This window comes from Salvelinus sp. IW2-2015, unplaced genomic scaffold (genome assembly GCF_002910315.2).
Source record: "Salvelinus sp. IW2-2015 unplaced genomic scaffold, ASM291031v2 Un_scaffold1055, whole genome shotgun sequence".
Lineage (NCBI taxonomy): Eukaryota > Metazoa > Chordata > Actinopteri > Salmoniformes > Salmonidae > Salvelinus > Salvelinus sp. IW2-2015.
In genome coordinates this window covers 435,997-455,418 of record NW_019942708.1, presented here as the reverse complement: position 1 = coordinate 455,418, position 19,422 = coordinate 435,997, and positions in this window count along the sequence as shown.

Genomic DNA, 19,422 nt, shown 5'->3' with positions numbered 1-19,422 from the left:
ATGTAAACTTCCGACTTCAACTGTATATATTACCTCAATTACCTTGACACCGGTGCCCCACATTGACTCTGTACCAACCGGTACCCCCTGTATATATCTCCGCTATTGTTATACTTGACTCAGCCATGCCTCCTTGCCCGTCCAACATTTCCTCATGTCCCACCCCTTCTAATGCGACTATCCCCGATGCTTCTCCCTGCAGGCATTCACTGAGTCCGAGCTGCTAAAGGAGCTCCTTAAACTTGACCCCAAAAAACATCTGGGTCAGATGGTTTAGACCCTTTCCTCTTTAAGGTTGCTCCCCCTATCATCGCCAAGCCTATCTCCAACCTTTTTAACATGTCTCTCCTTTCTGGCGAGGTTCCCATTGCTTGGAGGGCAGCCTCAGTTTGTCCTTTATTTAAAGGGGGAGATCAAGCTGATCCTAACTGTTATAGGCCTATTTCTATTTTGCCCTGTTTATAAAAGTGTTGGAAAAACTTGTCAAGATTCAACTGACTGGCTTTCTTGATGTCTATAGTACTGTATTCTCTCAGGTATGCAATCTGGTTTCCACTCAGGTTATGGGTGTGTCACTGTAACCGTAAAGGTCCTCAATGATGTCACCATTGCCCTTGATTCTAAGCAATATTGTGCTGCTATTTTTATTGACTTGGCCAAAGCTTTTGATACGGTAGACCATTCCATTCTTGTGGGCCGGCTAAGGAGTATTGGTGTCTCTGAGGGGTCTTTGGCCTGGTTTGCTAACTACCTCTCTCAAAGAGTGCAGTGTATAAAGTCAGAAAATCTGCTGTCGCAGCCACTGCCTGTCACCAAGGGAGTACCCCAAGGCTCAATCCTAGGCCCCACACTCTTCTCAATTTACATCAACAACATAGCTCAGGCAGTAGGAAGCTCTCTCATCCATTTATATGTAGATGACACAGTCTTATACTCAGCTGGCCCCTCCCCGGATTTTGTGTTAAATGCTCTAAAACAAAGCTTTCTTAGTGTCCAACAAGCTTTCTCTACCCTTAACCTTGTTCTGAACACCTCCAAAACAAAGGTCATGTGGTTTGGTAAGAAGAAGAATGCCCCTCTTKCCACAGGTGTTATTATTACCTCTGAGGGTTTCGAGCTTTAGGTAGTCACCTCATACAAGTACTTGGGAGTATGGCTACACGGTGCACTGTCCTTCTCTCAGCACATATCAAAGATGCAGGCTAAAGTTAAATCTAGACTTGGTTTCCTCTATCGTAATCGCTCCTCTTTCACCCCAGCTGCCAAACTAACCCTGATTCAGATGACCATCCTACCCATGCTAGATTACGGAGACATCATTTATAGATCGGCAGGTAATGGTGCTCTCGGGCGGCTAGATGTTCTTCACCATTCGGCCATCTTTTTTCAAAGACTCAATCATGGACACTCTTACTGACAGTTGTGGCTGCTTTGTGTGATGTATTGTTGTCTCTACCTTCTTGACCTTTGTGCTGTTGACTGTGCCCAATAATGTTTGTACCATGTTTTGGGCTGCTTCCATGTTGTGTTGCTACCATGTTGTTATGTTGTGTTGCTACCATACTGTGTTGTCATGTGTTGCTGCCTTGCTATGTTGTTGTGTTAGGTCTCTCTTTATGTAGTGTTGTGTTGTCTCTCTTGTTGTGATGTGTGTTTTGTCCTATATATTTATATTGTATTTAAAAAATTWAAAAAATAAATCTCAGGCAGGAGGCCTTTTGCCTTTTGATAGGCCGTCATTGTAACTAAGAATTTGTTCTTAACTGACTTGCCTAGTTAAATTAAGGTTAACTAAAATACAACATTTAAATGTACTGCTTATTACCTTGACACCATGTTAAATTCTATCTTGGCAGATATGGCAGACATCCAACAACAACAAAAATATTGTTTTTAAATTAAATAGAGAAATTCTATATCTTTTACTTTTTGGGGGGTATTTTATTAAAACTGCACTGTTGGTTAAGGGCTTGTAAARAAGCATTTCACTGTAAGGTCTACTACACCTGTTGTATTCCACACGTGACAAATAAAATTGGATTTGAAACTGCCCAAATACAGGTACGCCAAGCTTGTAGCTTGTGATATTTCAGTTTTTTATTTATATTTTTATTACATTTGCAAACATTTAAAAAAAACTTTTTATGGGGTATTGTGTGTAGTATTGTGTGTAATTTAACCAGTCTAGATCAATTTTAGCATAAAATTGTAACGTAACAAAATGTAATGGAGTCTGAATACTTTCCGAATGCAATGTATGTGTCACACCGTGATCTGTTTCACCTGTATTTGGGATTCTCTCCACCCCCCTCCAGGTGTCGCCCATCTTCCCCCATTATCCCCTGTGTATTTATACCTGTGTTCTTTGTTTGTCTGTTGCCAGTTTGTCTTGTTTGTCAAGTCAACCCGTGTTTTGTGTCTCAACTCCTGCTTTTCCAGTCTCTCTTTTTCTCGCCCTCCTGGTTTTGACCCTTGCCTGTCTTGACCCTGAGCCTGCCTACCGACCTGTACCTTTGCCACACCTCTGGATTATTGACCTCTGCCTGCCCTGACCCTGAGCCTGCCTACCGACCTGTACCTTTGCCACACCTCTGGATTATTGACCCTTGCCTGTCTTGACCCTGAGCCTGCCTACCGACCTGTACCTTTGCCACACCTCTGGTTTACTGACCCCTGCCTGCCTTGACCTGTCTATTGCCTCCCCCTGTTGGATTATTAAACCATTGTTAATTCGACGTTGTCTGCATCTGGGTCTTACCTTCATACCTGATAGTATGTGTTGTTCATGTCAGTAAACAAATAGCCTCTTCAGTATATTACCATGCTGTCATACTGTAATTGCTTATTCTTGTTACCTTTCAAGCCCTGTGCTTGGTAACAATGAAGAAACCTTGGCAACAAATGAACACACAATTAGTTATCTCTGTTATGTAAGTAATGTGGATGAAAATGTGCGCCTTAGCTAACATTGTAACACCGGCAGTCAGAGTCAACTTTCGGAGTTAGTCATTATTCATAAGCATACCCTCCATCTGGAAAGTGGCAGACTTGGCTGTTTTCCTGGCTGTTTCTGTGAGCAAAAAACTGGGTCTGTGTGAAATTGCAGGACTCATGATATTCCGCCAAGGTGTAAATTTGTCTGGCTTCCACAATCATTTTCTTCACTTCACAGTCTGCACTTTGCCAACAGGAGAAATACAACTTTTTGAAACTTTCAGCTTTTTGGAATATGAGTTCTGACCTGAGTGGCTGGCTGCTGTAAGTTGAGATAGAGGGAACTGTTCCAGGTATTAACATCGACAGATCCAGTCTAGATCTCTAATATTAGAGGTAATATTGTCAGTGCATCTCAGGCTTCGCCCGCCACAGAGCAGTAGGTATTTAGATATTCAATGCACTACAAAATGTTGAGACTCAAATGATTACATGACCTCCTCTGGCCTTGTAATATCTGAGTGAAGGATTCCACTGAAGCCAGTTTCACGGCGTTTCTCAGCAAAGTCTAGAAGAAGATAGGAACGCTACAGTGTTAGTGGTCAACTATTGCCTTCGTTGCTGTAGAACTCATTGGATAGTCAGTGCAGACGTGAGACGATGGCGATAATAAGAAAGTTCATGGTCAGGCTAATACCATGATGGTATAGTTGAACTATGGGCAGTACAGTGTCATACAGTGCTATGAACTTGTCCTTCAGTGAGATCATCCTTTGACTACCTCAGTGGCATTGAGAACTGTTTCTATCAATAATGTTTTCCTTTTTCTCTGTCAATAATACAGTATATTGACAGTCCTGCCAAGCGATCAATACGGTAATACAAGACAAGGTTATTATAGTAAACTAAAACTAATATAAAAACACAGAACTTTAATAACCTTGATACAGGACCATACCTCATTGCTGGACAGCAGAATAAGATTAATTGCAAAAGGAGACAGCTGTTCATATTTCACTCTCCTCTGCCGAGAGTCTGCGTGAATGGCCTTGAGTGGCAGACAACACCGTCTGTTCGATACAGAGCCATCAGTGGGTATGCAGCCCTTAGCTTAGCTACACACTCAAGGCTGCTTCAACCGCCCAGAAGACACACACACACACACTACTTCAGAAACGAGTTGTGTTGTTGTCTTTAGTTCTTCGCTCTTTAGTTTGTAGTCTGCCTCATTATCGCTAAGTGTTGTGGCTGCACATGTTCTTTAGTCATCTCCTAGGAATTCTGGTTTATTTTTAAGATAAAAAAAATGAAGAATTGAACAATACAAAAATAAACTAAAACAAGCTTGAGTCCTTATGTGGCCAGTTACATTATGCCATGATGTTGAGAGTAAATTAGGATCATACTGGCAGTATGAATATTAAACAGGATGGAATTGGGTTATCTGAGTAAACATAATATCCTAACATTAAAACAAAGTTGCGCTTCAAAGTAGTTGGTTGCCTTACTGTATAGGTCATGTTTCCTCACTACTGCAGTCAAAGGTCAGTTTGAGGACACACAAAAGTTCCGGGGAGGCGGGGAAAGAGGATGGGCCAGGGTGCCAATCTCATATAAGAACTGTTCGTTTTCTTCATTTAGCCCAAACTATACTGAACAAAAATATAAATGCAACATGTAAAGTCTTAGTCCCATGTTTCATGAGCTGAAATAAAAGATCCCGGAAGTTTTCCATACGCACAGAAAATGTATTTCTCTCAAATGTTGTGCACAACTTTGTATACATCCCTGTTGGTGGGGCATATCAATAAGCTTATTACACAGGTGCACCTTGTGCTGGGGACAATAAAAGGACACTAACATTTGCAGTTTTGTCACACAACACAATGCCACAGATGTCTCAAGTTTTGAGGGAGCATGCAATTTAATGTTAATTTCTCTACCATAAGCCGCCACCGACGTCATTTTAGAGAATTTTGCAGTACGCCCAACCGGCCTCACAACCTGCCGGATTGTCTGAGACCAGCCAACCGGACAGCTGATGAAACTGAGGAGTATTACTGTCCGCAATAAAGCCCTTTTGTGGGGAAAAACTCATTCTGATTGGCTGGGCCTGGCTCCCCAGAGGTTGGGCCTGGCTCCCAAGTGYGTGGGCCTATGCCCATTCAAATTACATCCATAGATTAGGGCCTAATTTATTTATTTAAATTGACTGATTTCCTTATATGAACTGTAACACAGTAAAATTGTTGAAACTGTTGCATGTTGCGTTTATATTTTTGTTCAGTATAGTATTTTAATACATTCACAAGTACTCTACATAAGTGGTATCATAATTCCGTCCTTATTTTGTCCATGTTAAATTCTATCTTGGCAGATATGGCAGACATCCAACAACAACAAAAAATATTGTTTTAAAATTAAATAGAGAAATATGCAGATGTTTTTATATATACTGTATATAGAATGATCTGACCTACATTCATTAAATAACTTGTTTTGAATAAAACATTTCCAGTCTTGTTTTGATTCGAGAACATGTAAAAAGAGCAGTTATTAAATGCAATAAAGTAATTACCTCTAGCAAAACAAAAAGGCATATCTGGCTCAGAGATCTTAGAAATGCATTTCCTTTTCATTCGGGATTGGGGAGAATTATTGTTTCTCCAGTCTTTGATAGTTATTTCCTCAACCATGACGAGTCTGATATAGAATCACAAATCCAAATCCTCTTTTCTAAAATAAAATAAAATAAATCAAACTTTCACTTACATGGTTACGGCTCACAGAGGAATCGGTTTGGCACATCTTTAATTATCTAAGGATAAAAAATCCTCTGGAACTATAGCTACTTTCATTATTTGGTTTCCTCCACACAGGCTTCAGATCAGATCCAGGTCACTATGTTATGTTGGAGAATATTGGTTTAAATGTGCATGCCACAGTACAAAGAAAAGGAGTCCTTTTGAAWACAGGTTCTTTCATCCGTGCCATTCTCACAACTCTACTAGTAAACTTTTATGTTCTCCATTTGATGGTTTGTCACTCTGGCTGAGGAGAGGAAGCCCCTATGGGTAATCATATTGAACAGCCGCAAGCATATGGTGACAATGCTTTATTAGGCCTACAGTACACTCGTAGGAATAAAGGTGCTGTCTAGAACACTGAAAGGGTGCTTCGACTATCCCCATAGGAGAACCCTTTAAAGAACCCTTTTGGTTCCAGGTAAAACCCTTTTGAGTTCCATGGTAGAACCCGACCTAGGGGACACAGCCGAAGAATCCTTTTAACCCTTTTTTAAGAGTGTAGTGAATATCAAAGTGCTTGTCTTTGTAAGTCATTCCTAACAAGCCATATATATAAAGGAGGAGTTCCACAATTGATGTTTTCATCATCACAACAAATCATCATCACATCAACATACATCACCATATTTTTTTCTTCTTATAGAGACATACAACAGTATCCCAATTCCCTAAATAAAAGCTATCTTGCTCCCCATATGTTCTAGATAGGAGATCCTCAGGCATATCATCCTATAACCAGATTATGTACTCAGACAGACAGTGTATGAAATGTCTGTTAGATAGGCTGTGTACGAGTAATATTCACCATTAACAACCCACCAGGAATAGAATTTACTGCTCCATATGTACTCCAAAGACATTACTCCAATGATAATGATGATGACAGTCATAAATTGGTGCTGACAGATAAATCCGAGGCTCGATAATCGATCTGTTTTACACACCACTCATGAAATCATGGAAGCATTTCTGTGTGTGTGTGTGTGTGTGTTGTGTGTGTGTGTGTGTGTGTGTGTGTGTGGTGTGTGTGTGTGTGTGTTGTGTGTGTGTGTGTGGTGTGTGTGTGTGGTGTGTGGTGTGTTGTGTGTGTGTGGTGTGTGTGTGTGTGTGTGGCGTGTGGTGTGCGTGTGTGTGCGGTGTGTTACGAGTATTGGCAGCTGCATCTTATTATGACTACCTTTCGATCAGAGAATATATTTTGTGTAAATCACTCCATAAGAAGACATGAGAATGAGGGTGATTGACAGAGACCCATGTATGTGTAGGAAAAACGTTAGTGGATTAGCCTGGTTGAAACTGACTGAACGTTGGTGGATTAGCCGTGTGTGAAATACTGACTGAACGTTGTGGTATTAGCCTGTTGAAACCTGACTGAACGTTGGTGGATTAGCCTTGGTTGAAAACTGACTGAACGTTGGTGGATTAGCCTGGTTGAAACCGACTGATTTAATGCAGCTATCAACGAGTCAAGAAAACATACCACTCTAAATGTTTGTGTGTTATCACAATCATGGGAATATCCGCTCCCCTCCATGTTATTTTCAACATGTCACTTCCCCAAGACATCACTCTTCATCTAGACAGTCACCAAGAGCATATTTACATTTTCCACACATTGATCTCACTCAGTCAAACATATTCTTACTCCCAGGTGTGTGTATGTTTGGGGGCAGGAGAGGGTTGTTGTGTGTGTGTGTGTGTGTTGTTTGTTTGGGTGTGTTTGCGAATGTGTAGAGCACCAACATGCTCTCACTAAAGAATATATGACTGTAATGCCACAACCACAACAGCCCTGGTGGTAACCAACAACCACAACAACCCCCAACAGCCCGTGGTAACCAACAACCACCAAGAGCCCTGGTGGTAACCAACAACCCCCAACAGCCCCGCTGGTAACCAACAACCACCAAAGAGCCCTGGTGGTAACCAACAACCCCCAACCGCCCGGTGGTAACCAACAAACCACCAAGAGCCCTGGTGGTAACCCAACAACCACCAAAAGACCGGTGGTAACCAACAACCACCAAGAGCCCTGCCGGTAACCAACAACCACAACAGACCCGGTGGTAACCAAAACCACCACCACCACACCAACAGCCCGGTGGTAACCAACAACCACCAATAACCACCAACAGCCCGTGGTAACCAACAACCCCAACAGCCCCGGTTTGTAACCAAACACCCCAAGAGCCCCAGTGTGTAACCAACAACTCCCACAACACCAACAGCCCCGGTGTACCAACAACCACATACACCACCAACAGCCCCGTGTACCAACAACACCAACAGCCCGGTGGTAACCAACAAACACCAACAGCCCCTGTGGTAACCAACAACCACCAACTGCCCCGGTGGTAACCAACAAACCACAACAAACCCGGTGGTAACAACAACCACCAACAGACCCGGGGGTAACCACAACCACAACAGACCCGGTGGTAACCAACAACCACCAACAACCCTGGTGGTAACCACAACACCAAACAACCGCGTGGTAACCAACAACCCAAGAGCCTGGTGGTAACCAACAACCACCAACAGACCCGTGGTAACCAAAACACCAACAACTACCAACAGCCCGTGGTAACCACAACCACAACAGCCCTGGTGGTAACAACAACCACCAACAGCCCTGTGGGTAAACAACAACCACCAACAGCCCCAGTGGTAACAACAACCACCATCAACCCCAACAGCCCCGGTGGTAACAACAACACCAACAACACCAACTGCCCCGGGGGTAACCAACAACCACCAACAGCCCGGTGGTAACCAACAACACCAACAGCCCGGGTAACCAACAACCCCACCAACAGCCCCGGTGGAACCAACAACCAACAACAACCCCGGTGGTAACCAACAAACCAACCCGGTAACCAAACCCAAACAGCCCCGGTGGTGACCAACAACACCAACGCCCCGGTGGTAACCAACAACCCCAACAGACCCGGTGGTAACCAAAAACCACAACAGCCGGTGGTAAACAACAACCACCAACAGACCCGGTGGTAACCAACAACCACCAACAACCACCAACAGCCCGGGTGGTACCAACACCACCAACAGCCCCCGGTGGTAACCAACAACCACCACATCAACACCAACAGCCCCGGTGGTAACCAACACCACCAACAGACCCGGTGGTAACCAACAACCACAAACTACCCCACGCCCCGTGGTAACCAAACAACCACCAACAGCCCGGTGGTAACCAACAACCACCAACAGCCCGGTGGTAACCAACAACACCAACAGCCCCGAGTGGTAACCAACAAACCACCAATACCACCAACAGCCCCGGTGGTAACCAACAACCACAACAACCCGGTGGTAACCAAAACCCCCAACAGCCCCAGTGGTAAAAAAAACCAACAACCACCAACACCCAGTGAGTAACCAACAACCACCAACAGCCCCGGTGGTAACCAACAACCACCAAAAGTCCTGGTGGTAACCAACAACCACCAACAGCCCCTGGTGTAACCAACAACTACCAACAGCCCCGGTGGTAACCAACACACCAACCAACAGCCCCAGCCCCAGTGTAACCAACAACACCACAGCCCCGGTGGTAACCAACAACCACCAAACGCCCCCGGTGGTAACCAACAACCACCAACAGCCCCGGTGGTATAACCAACAACCACCAACAGATGCATTCAGCAAGCCATACATGCTTGTTGTCGGAGTCCAAAGCAATTGCATTGCAGTGTCCCCCAGCCAAACACCCAACAAGGCCCTTATAAACTTGTCAGGGTGCTCCTGAACTAACCTTTTGATAAGCCCCGGAAGGTGGGAATTAAAGGCATTAAATCAAAATTGCTGGGCAGAGAGGTGCTTATAGAGACATCCCCTTCACAGTCCAGTGACCAGAGCCGTTGGTCAGCAGTGACTGATGGCTTTCATCAAGGGACTTGGCTGGCTCGCTGGGGACTGGAGGGACATGGAACTGCTGCCAATGTAGCGAAAATTATTCCCCAGACCCCCCAGCAAGCACAGAGGGAGAGAGAGAGAGCAGTAAGACACAGCAGGACAGAGCGGCAGAGGAAGAGAGACCACAGAGAGAGAGCAAGGAGGGAGGGGGGAAGAGAGAGGAGAGAGAGAGAGAGAGAGTGAGGAAGAAGAGAGAGGAGAGAGAGAGAGAGAGAGAGAGAGGAGTGTGGGAGTAGAGAGATGTGTGGTGTGTGTAGTGTGTGTGTGTGTGTGTGGAATGCCCTCTTCTGAGTAATAATGCCATGAAAAACAATATAACTAATAGTCACAGAACATGTTCCTGTCTTGGTTTTAATGTCACACTACACTATCTTATGACAGCCAAGCTATTCGATGAACTAGACAGCATTCATTTATTATCTAATTATCTAGCCTACACTTGGCTAAAGTCAAAGACATCAACCCTCCCCTCCACTCCAACAACAGCCCCTATGACTTAGCTCCTTATTGGTCTAATTCGATAGCAAATGGGAGACCTTCGCTGACTGAGATGAAGACAATTAGCAGGCCGCGGCTGGTTGAAAGCGACTGATCGGGATGTGACTCGCTGGCTGCTGGACCTATTCCCTCGCAGTGGCGGGCCTCTGTTTGTGCCGCCTCTAATATCCCATGTGGCAGTGGGGCAACTCCTGGCACAGGGCCAGATTTCCAGTTATCTGTTTAAACAATTTAAAGCGCTAGGGGCTATTTCAGGAAACAAAAATTAGGAGGCTGAGGCAACCCACCTCCCGGCGTTGTCGTGGCAACAGCCCAGTTCATCTTAAACAATAACATGAAGGTGATTCCAAGATACTGCCTTTCTTGAATCCTTCCTGTGTGAGAGCTCCGTAGATAGAGCGTTGTCTGTAGGAATTAGTTTGGTAATTCGATTGGCTCTAATTTGAAATATTAAACCCTTAATAATTTACAGTAATTGTCTTTTCTCTCAAACTAGGCCTTTGGAGGATTCTTTAATTACTACTGCATAGGAGTGGAGCGGCCCCTAAGGCACACACTCGACTCTGCAGTCCTGACAACTCCTCTGTAAACACCTTTCACAATAAGGCATTTACACACACACACAAACACACACAGAGACCGACCGACAGACAGACAGGCAGGCAGACAGACAGACAGTATGAGAGGATGATGCAATATTAATGAATGGCCCTGTAGGTTAACAAGATTTCCTAGGCAGGAGCTACAGCCCTAAGGAATATACTGTAAAAACAGAGTCAGTGGATGTAATCATATCTTTCACTCAGCTGATAGACTTATTTAATTATGGSCAGTGCTGTTTTGCTCTGCAGTGAGAAGTCGGAGAATGGGATGCTTGTGAAGCTAGTAGTATTGTAGGGATGGATAGTGAGAAGAAGGTTTGTAGTGACACCTGTGCTGTGAGGCTTCCGCATCAGTTTGAGAATAAAGTGATTAAACACATAATCATTTCTCATAGTTCAAGCAAGGTTTCTGCCAAATTGCAACGATATTCAAAATGCTAAGGGTGTTCCTAATGGCACATTTCTGTCCCCTGATTATTCTTTGTCACTTTATTATATTATTGTTGTAGGGAGAGTGTGAGACTGAGCAGTGTACATTTCTAACACCTTATGAAAAATGGAATTGTCATTAACAACATATTCTGCAACCAAGCCGCAAAAAATAACCTGTAACACTTGCCAGAAATATTGTAGTGATGTGACGTTGACGTTGCCCTTATGGGAACTGACATGAATGCAAATTGCATGCAAAATGAATATTTTATTAATGTATTTTAAACCCAAATGAAAATGCAAAACAGAGGTTAGCTCTGCCACAAACCTGAGCTGAACAACCCCTAGACAACAAACACATGCAAAGTAGGCTAACATCACTGTCCACAGCACAGAGGGACAAGAACAGATCCTCTGGCTAATACCAGAACAGTTCCTCTGGCTTATACCTGTCCCACACACACACACACACGCACGCGTGCACACAACCAACCAACCAACCATAAAGGATATGACCTTTCCACTGCTACACACACACTGTTCAACATAATTGTGTATCCATCTGCTGAATGCGCCAGTGGACAGTTAGTTTCATTCAAGCTACTAAAGATTCTGCTTTTGTGCAACATCAAATATAGCACAACCTACACCTCAAGGAAAGGTCATTGTGTAAGAGAAATGTCTGAATACTGATTTCAGTACGTTGTTTTAAAGGGGATAGATAGACACCTATCTATCCCCTTTAATTGTGCCTTTTGGGGTTCGGGAAATTAGTTTTAACATCTCTTGACTCTGTCAAGTTTTACAWTTTCACCTGATCTAGCTAACTATTTCTGACATTGTCATAAGACATTTTAATATTCACTGTTATCCCTCTAATTATCCGTAAGAAGAATGACCATTATGTACTGTATGATACAATAACAATGGGTCCGCCCTGCATGTTTCACATTTACCCCAAAATATGCACTGTTGATTCAGTCTGGTCTAGTCAGAAAATAGGTCAGCGTAGGAATATTTGTCCTGAATTGATTGTAGGTTGTCTAGACTGATTGTTCCGATTGTTACCTGAGGTAAAACATTACAATTAAAGCAAAATGATAAGCAACAAGTAATTCAATGTAAAATATAGGTCAGTATGGGATAAAGGCCCTGGCTAAATAATTCCCTTTGTACTGATAAACCATTCACTAGGATGAGGTCGCCCACAGGACACCTACTGTTCTAATAACATACTGACGGACCACAGCGGTATGTCTGTACAAGTAGACACACACACATATACAGAGAAGACGAGAGACCGACGGGAGACAGACAGCAGGAAGAAGCAGAGAAGGGAGGAGAAGAGAACACAGAGAGAGAAGAGAGAGAGAGAAGAGAAGAGAGAGAGAGGAGAGAGAGAGAGAGAAGAGAGAGAGAGAGCGACACACACATAGAGAGAGAGAGACACAAGAGAGACACAAAGAGGAGATGACAACAAGAGAGGACAAACAGGGAGAGACAACAGAGAGGGAGAGACATCGGATGAGGAGAGCACAGCGAGGAGCGGGGAGAGATAGGGAGCAGACAAGAGGCGAGAGATAGGGACAGTACAGAGAGGGAGAGATAGGGACAGACAGAGAGGAGACGATTTAGGACAGACAGAGAGGGAGAGAGAGAGCAGGACGAGAGACAGAGACGTAGAGGTAAGAAGAGAGAGAGAGAGAAGCGACGAGACGAGGAGAGATAGGAGAGAGAAGAGAGAGAGGGACAGACAGACAGCGAAAATAGATAGCAAAGAAAAGAAGAGAGACCACACAGAGAACAGACGAGATAGAAGACACACAGCAGAGAGAGGCACTGCAGTGAGAGATAGAGAGAGAAAGAGAGAGACACACAGAGACACAGCCATAACCATCTGTTAGGGAGGAATCCACAGAGGAACCCACATGGGCCCTCAAGCAGAGTCACATGACAGAAAACACACCACTTCACCTTTAGAAGAACCATAACATCCTCTGATACCCTTTCTACACTACTGAGCCCAACCAAAGCCGTACTGGGCTGGCCTAGTTACGCAATCCAACATAGTTTCTGGAACTATGCTGAATAATCCAAGGCAGCATAGTACGGATTGGGTCAGCAAAACAGTGTGAAAAGAAGTAGGAGAACCATGTTGGTGTGTTATAAAGACACAGATACTGTGTTATAAGTGAAGCAGGGACGTCTCTAACTCACCATTCAATAACACAGCAGATAACAGGACTCAAGCTCACTGAGACTAGTTGTACAGTAATGAAGACAAAACAGGTACATAAAGGTTAGGCTGTTTTATATTTTGAGTGTTTTAGGAATAACTCCAGATCTGCTGACAGTTGGCAAGATTTGACTTTCCTGATGGGAAATACTACCTCTTCCTTCCCCCCAGGCCAGACCCCACTGGACTGAGTCAGAATCACAAAGGACTTGTTCGGTCAGTTCAGAGGGGAAGTTAGCCGCCCTGAGGCCACAATAGAAATAGCTGTGTGTGTGTGTGTTGTGTGTGTGTGTGTGTGTGTGTGTGTGTGTGTGTGTGTGTGTGTGTGTTGTGTGTGTGTGTGCTGTGTGTGTGTGTGTGTGTGTTGGGGTCAGTAGTGTTGTGTGTGTGTCGTGTGTGGGTGTGTGTGTGTGTGTGTGCACTGTGCTGTGTGTGTGTGGTCCTCGTGTGCGTATGCGTATGCGTATGCCGTGTGTGTAGCAGGGTTAGGAGGGGAAAGGTCACACCCTTCATGGTGTGTTGTGAGTTAACAAACATAACAGGGCCAGGCCTAAAGAGGGGATTTAGGGGAAACTCCTGTACCACAAATCAACACGTTGTTGTTCGTGCCCTTTACCTCAGAGATTCAGACTCAAGCTGTATTGTTGAGCTGTTTAGTTGTTGTTCTCCTTGACCTTTACCTCAGAGATTCAGACTCAAGCTGTATTGTTGAGCTGTTTAGTTGTTGTTCTCCTTGACCTTTACCTCAGCGATTCAGACTCAAGCTGTATTGTTGAGCTGTTTAGTTGTTGTTCTCCTTGACCGTAGCCCTAGAGATGCCGTTTTTGTCTGATGTTTTATGTATTGGTTGTGTTATCAAGTTTAACAGTATGTTTGATTCCCGGTTGAAGTTTTCCTTTTCATCCATGGTTTCTCTGAAAGTTTCTCTTGGTCCCCTGAGGAACCTCTATCTGGCTCTTCCTATGACAATATCTATTCTCAATAATTGAGAGACCTATGACTCCAARCTWAGCCTGTCCACACTCTTAGATAGTTAGCCGAAGCACTTACAGTATATCAGCTGTTGAATTTGCCATGGCTCCGGTGTTAATGAGCTTCCTGTGAAGAGTTGCACACACACACACACACAATCTCCCAATTATTGGAAAACTTTTCTTTTTTTCTGACTCTTCTGGATGGCAACTGCTTCAAATACATTTTTACTGCAGTATCTGTATACATAGAGGATGTGAGGTGTCCAGCACCTTGGATAGTTGTACTCAGGGTARTGTACGTGGAACGAGGAAGTGTCCTTATTTACACTTAACCTAAACATCTCCTATTATATCCACTCCCTCAATACTTTATTTTGGCATTCTGTTACCGAGTCACCAAGTTATCTCCAGAAACCTCAACATCATAGCATAGGAGACTCTAAAAGAATAGACAACTGTAGCTCCAGCAACCACATAGCCTAATGCTAAACAAGTCCTACTGTTTTCACACGCACAGCTTTCCCACATACATTCTTGTCATATCTCATAATGTAGGCCATTACAGATACTGTGTTTGTTGGAATGGTGCTTTGTTTGCAATTTGCCTCTAACGATCCATTTCAGCCATTTTGTCTCTGTTCTATATGTGAATGTTGAGGGCAATGCCCCTGCATCTACATACTATATATGTTTCACTCTGTAATATTAGTTCCCCACGGACAGGACAAGTGGGAAAGTGATAAAATGATTGCCCTATATATTGTCCCAACCTATCACTTCTCATTTCTTGAATTTCTCCAAATGCTTCTAGTGCACGCACTGTCACGTCTACATTCCCCTGGTATGTCTAGACTGTTTCAACAAGTCCTCATTTGTCCCCTTGGTGAATAATCACAATTGTTCGCAGTGCTGCAAGTCAGCTACTTAACATGCTATTGGCAACATAGCGACATTTTGGTAATGCTTTAGGTAGTTATCCAAAACGAGAATGTGTTATAGCTTGTCTGTTTGAGTGGCGTTTTTCAGAAGAGTGGGATGTTTGAGAGCAGCCTGGTTGCACAACAAATATAGAAACACACTCAACACCACGAGCTCATCGATGTAACTATAAACCAATGTAAAGCTTAGAAGACATGAATGTAAAACGCCTGTCAGCATCTTTAAAAAAATGTTTAAAAAAATATTTTACCCCCCTTTTTCTCCCCAATTTCGTAGTATCCAATTGTTAGTAGTTACTGTCTTGTCTCATCGATACAACTCCCATAACGGGCTCGGGAGAGGCGAGGTCAAGAGCCGTGCGTCCTCCGCGAAACACCCAACCAACCGCACTGCTTCTTAACACAGCGTGCATCCAACTCGCGGAAGCCAGCCGCACCAATGTGTCGGAGGAAAAACCGTACACTAGCAACCTGGTTAGTGTGCACTGCGCCCGGACCGCCACAGGAGTCACATAGTGCGCGATGAGACAAGGATATCCCTACTGGCCAAACTCTCCCTAACCGCACGACACTGGGCCAATTGTGGTCCTCCCCATGGACCTCCCGGTTGCGGCGGTGCTGCGACAGAGCCTGGCTCGAACCCAGAGTCTCTGGTGGCATCTGTTACATATTCTGTTGAGTTCGACCCACTATCCATCCTCTGCACGTTTCCCATGAGAGAGGAACCCAGGGCAGCAGCACACACACACCTAGAGATTTCCCAGACCAATATCTCAGTCTGTCAATGGTAGTGATTTACAGCCGCGGAGGCATGAGAGTGGCATGTCTCCACCGACTGGCTCCAGGGACTTACAACTGTAATATACAGTAGACCATATAAATCACACACCAGATAAACTGATAAAACAACACCTCGCATCACAACGCGGACTGTGACGAGACACACACACACGCACGCACGCACGCATACACACACACACACACACACACACTCTACACACACCCACACATTGTAATATTGTACATTTTATACTGTAAATACAGGATGTAGTAATAGAGCAGTGTACATYTGTAAAATGCACAATGTCTCGTTTGATGCACTGTTTTATTTTACGATGTAGGGTATGAAGAATTGTTTTATTCCTGTTTGGACCCTTGTCAACAACTAATGGGGATCCTAATAAAATACTACTGAACAAAAATATAAATGCAACATGCAACAATTTCAAAGATTTTACTGAGTTACAGTTCATATAAGGAAATCAGTCAATTGAAATACTTTCTTTAGGCCCTAATCTATGGATTTCACATGAATACAGATATGCATCTGTTGGTCACAGAGACCTTAAAAAAGTAGGGGCGTGGATCAGAAAACCAGTCAGTATCTGGTGTGACCACCATTTGCTTCATGCAGCACAGTYCATCTCCTTCGCATAGAGTTGATCAGGCTGTTTATTGTGGCCTGTGGAATTTTGTCCCACTCCTCTTCAATTGCTGTGCGAAGTTGCTGGATATTGGRGGGAACTGGATCACGCTGTCGTACACGTCGATCCAGAGCATCCCAAACATGTCAGTATGCAGGCCATGGAAGAAGTGGGGATGAATGGCACGACAATGGGCCTCAGGATCTGGTCACAGTATCTTTGTGCATTCAAATTGCCATTGATATAATGCAATTGTGGTTGGTGTCCGTAGCTTATGCCTGCCCATACCATAACCCCACCACCATGGGGCACTCTGTTCACAACGTTAACATCAGCAAACCGCTCGCCCACACAACGCCATACACGTTGAAACCAGGATTCATCCGTTAAGAGCACACTTCACCAGCATGCCAGTGGCCATCAAAGAGTAGCATTTGACCACTGAAGTTGGTTACGACACCGAACTGCAGTCAGGTCAAGACCCAGGTGAGGACGATGAGCACGCAGATTAGCTTCCCTGAGATGGTTTCTGACAGTTTGTGCAGAAATTCTTTGGTTCTGCAAACCCATAGTTTCATCAGCTGTCCGGGTGGCTGGTCTCAGACAATCCCGCAGGTAAAAAGGCTGGATGTGGAGGTACTAGGCTGGCGTGGTTACACGTGGCCTGCGGTTGTGATGCCGGATGGACATACTGCCAAATTCTCTAAAACAAGTTTGGAGGCGGCTTATGGTAGAGAAATGAAAATCACATTTTCTGTCAATAACTCTGCTGGACATTCCTACAGTCAGCATGCCAATTGCAAGCTCCCTCAAAACTTGAGACATCTGTGGCATTGTGTTGTGTGACAAAACCACACATTTTAGAGTGGCCTTTTACTAATGATCATGCTGTTTAATCAGCTTCTTGATATGTCACACCTGTCAGGTGGATGGATTATCTTGGCAAAGGAGAAATGCTCACTAACAGGGATGTAAGCAAATTTGTGCACTAAATTTGAGTGAAATAAGCTTTTTGTGCGTATTGAACATTTCCTGGATCTTTTATTTCAGCTCGTGAAACATGGGAACAAAACTTTACAGCTTGCCTTTGTATTTTTGTCCAGTATAAATACACCAACGATGCCACCAACAGAGAATGTCAGAATCAAACTACAACACCATGTTTATCCCAACTGTCACCGAACCCAACCCAACCTACTGTATTACTTGATAAACCCATTACCAGGGTAATAAATTACTTATGGCAGTTTGTTTGGACCAGAGCCAATGTTATTTGATATTTCATTCCTTCGTGAAGAACATTTCATAGTATTAGTACCACACAAGGTTGGGCTTTTCTGACAGTCATCAATAATCCATTATAAAGGTGTCATAACATTCTTATGACAAGTCTCGCAATGCATTATAGCTGAATCATAATGCATTATGCAGTTACCCAAAAGTTTGTCTGTGAGATTGTGAGAGATTCCTCTTAGCGACTGTTCTTAGCTCTAGATACAGTGTGATGGGTTCAGCTGAGGGSTTCAATGGAAGCAGCATGGCTGCTTTTAGCCGGCATAGCCGCCCCACWTGCCAGGGGAGGGAGAAGAGCCCACACAGCAATGTGGTCAATTATGTAAAGACCACCTGTCCCAATCTACAGACTTGTAAAAGATGAAGRGTGTTAGTGTATGATAGAGAGAGAAAGAGGGGGAGAGGGAGAGACCAGTGAGACAGAAGGAAGGAAAAGAGAGAGACAGAGAAGATAGAGAGAGAGGTGTGAGAAAGAGAAGGAGGTCGATAGAGAGGGAGAGAGAGAGACTTGAGGTGTTTAATCAGGTCACATTTTAAAGCGAACATCAGAGAAAGCTGGAACATAAATCCTTCCAWGCATCAACAACTTCAGCCCTAAGGTGATGTGATTCTGGAAAGTAGTGTAGCTACTTGTTGTGGGTGACACAGCTGCCAGTGAGAAAAGTCTATTGGCAGATAGTGAAATCCTTTTAGGGGTCTTCTCTCTCTGCTGGCTTCGTTCCCCTTCCCCCTTAGGATGGGCTCGGAACATCACACTAATGGATGTCACCCCACAACTAGGAAACTTCATCCCATCATCTTGTTCTGAAATATTTCAACCAAAAGCTCCCGAGCATTAAAGGTCCAGTGCAATCAACATTTTTTTTTCCTGTGTTTTAGTAGTTCCACACTATGAGGTTGGAAAAATGCTGTGAAATTGTGATAATTCTGATAATGCCCTTTTAGTGTAAGAGCTGTTTGAAAATACAGAAATTTCAGCCTGTTTTGGTGGGGTGGAGTTTTGGCCTGCCTGGTGACAAACAAAAAAGAGAGTTCCAATAACAGCTAGTTTTCAGTTTGTCCCTCCCCTCTCAAACCACTCCCAGAGAGTCCTAGTAAAATTGTTGCCTGAGAAATTACTCTTTACTAAGAAGCTTTTGCTTTTTTTTACAATTTTAATTGAAAACAATCCCAGTAAGGTACTTAATTGTTACCCAGAAATGATTTGATATTGAGATTAAAATGTCTGCATTGGACCATTAACTTCAACAAGGCATAACACAAACTACACACTCGGAGAAGACACACGTGACTGACTGACTGACTTCCCACTGTCTGGGCTGACAAAGACTGGGCGGAAACAAAAGATGAC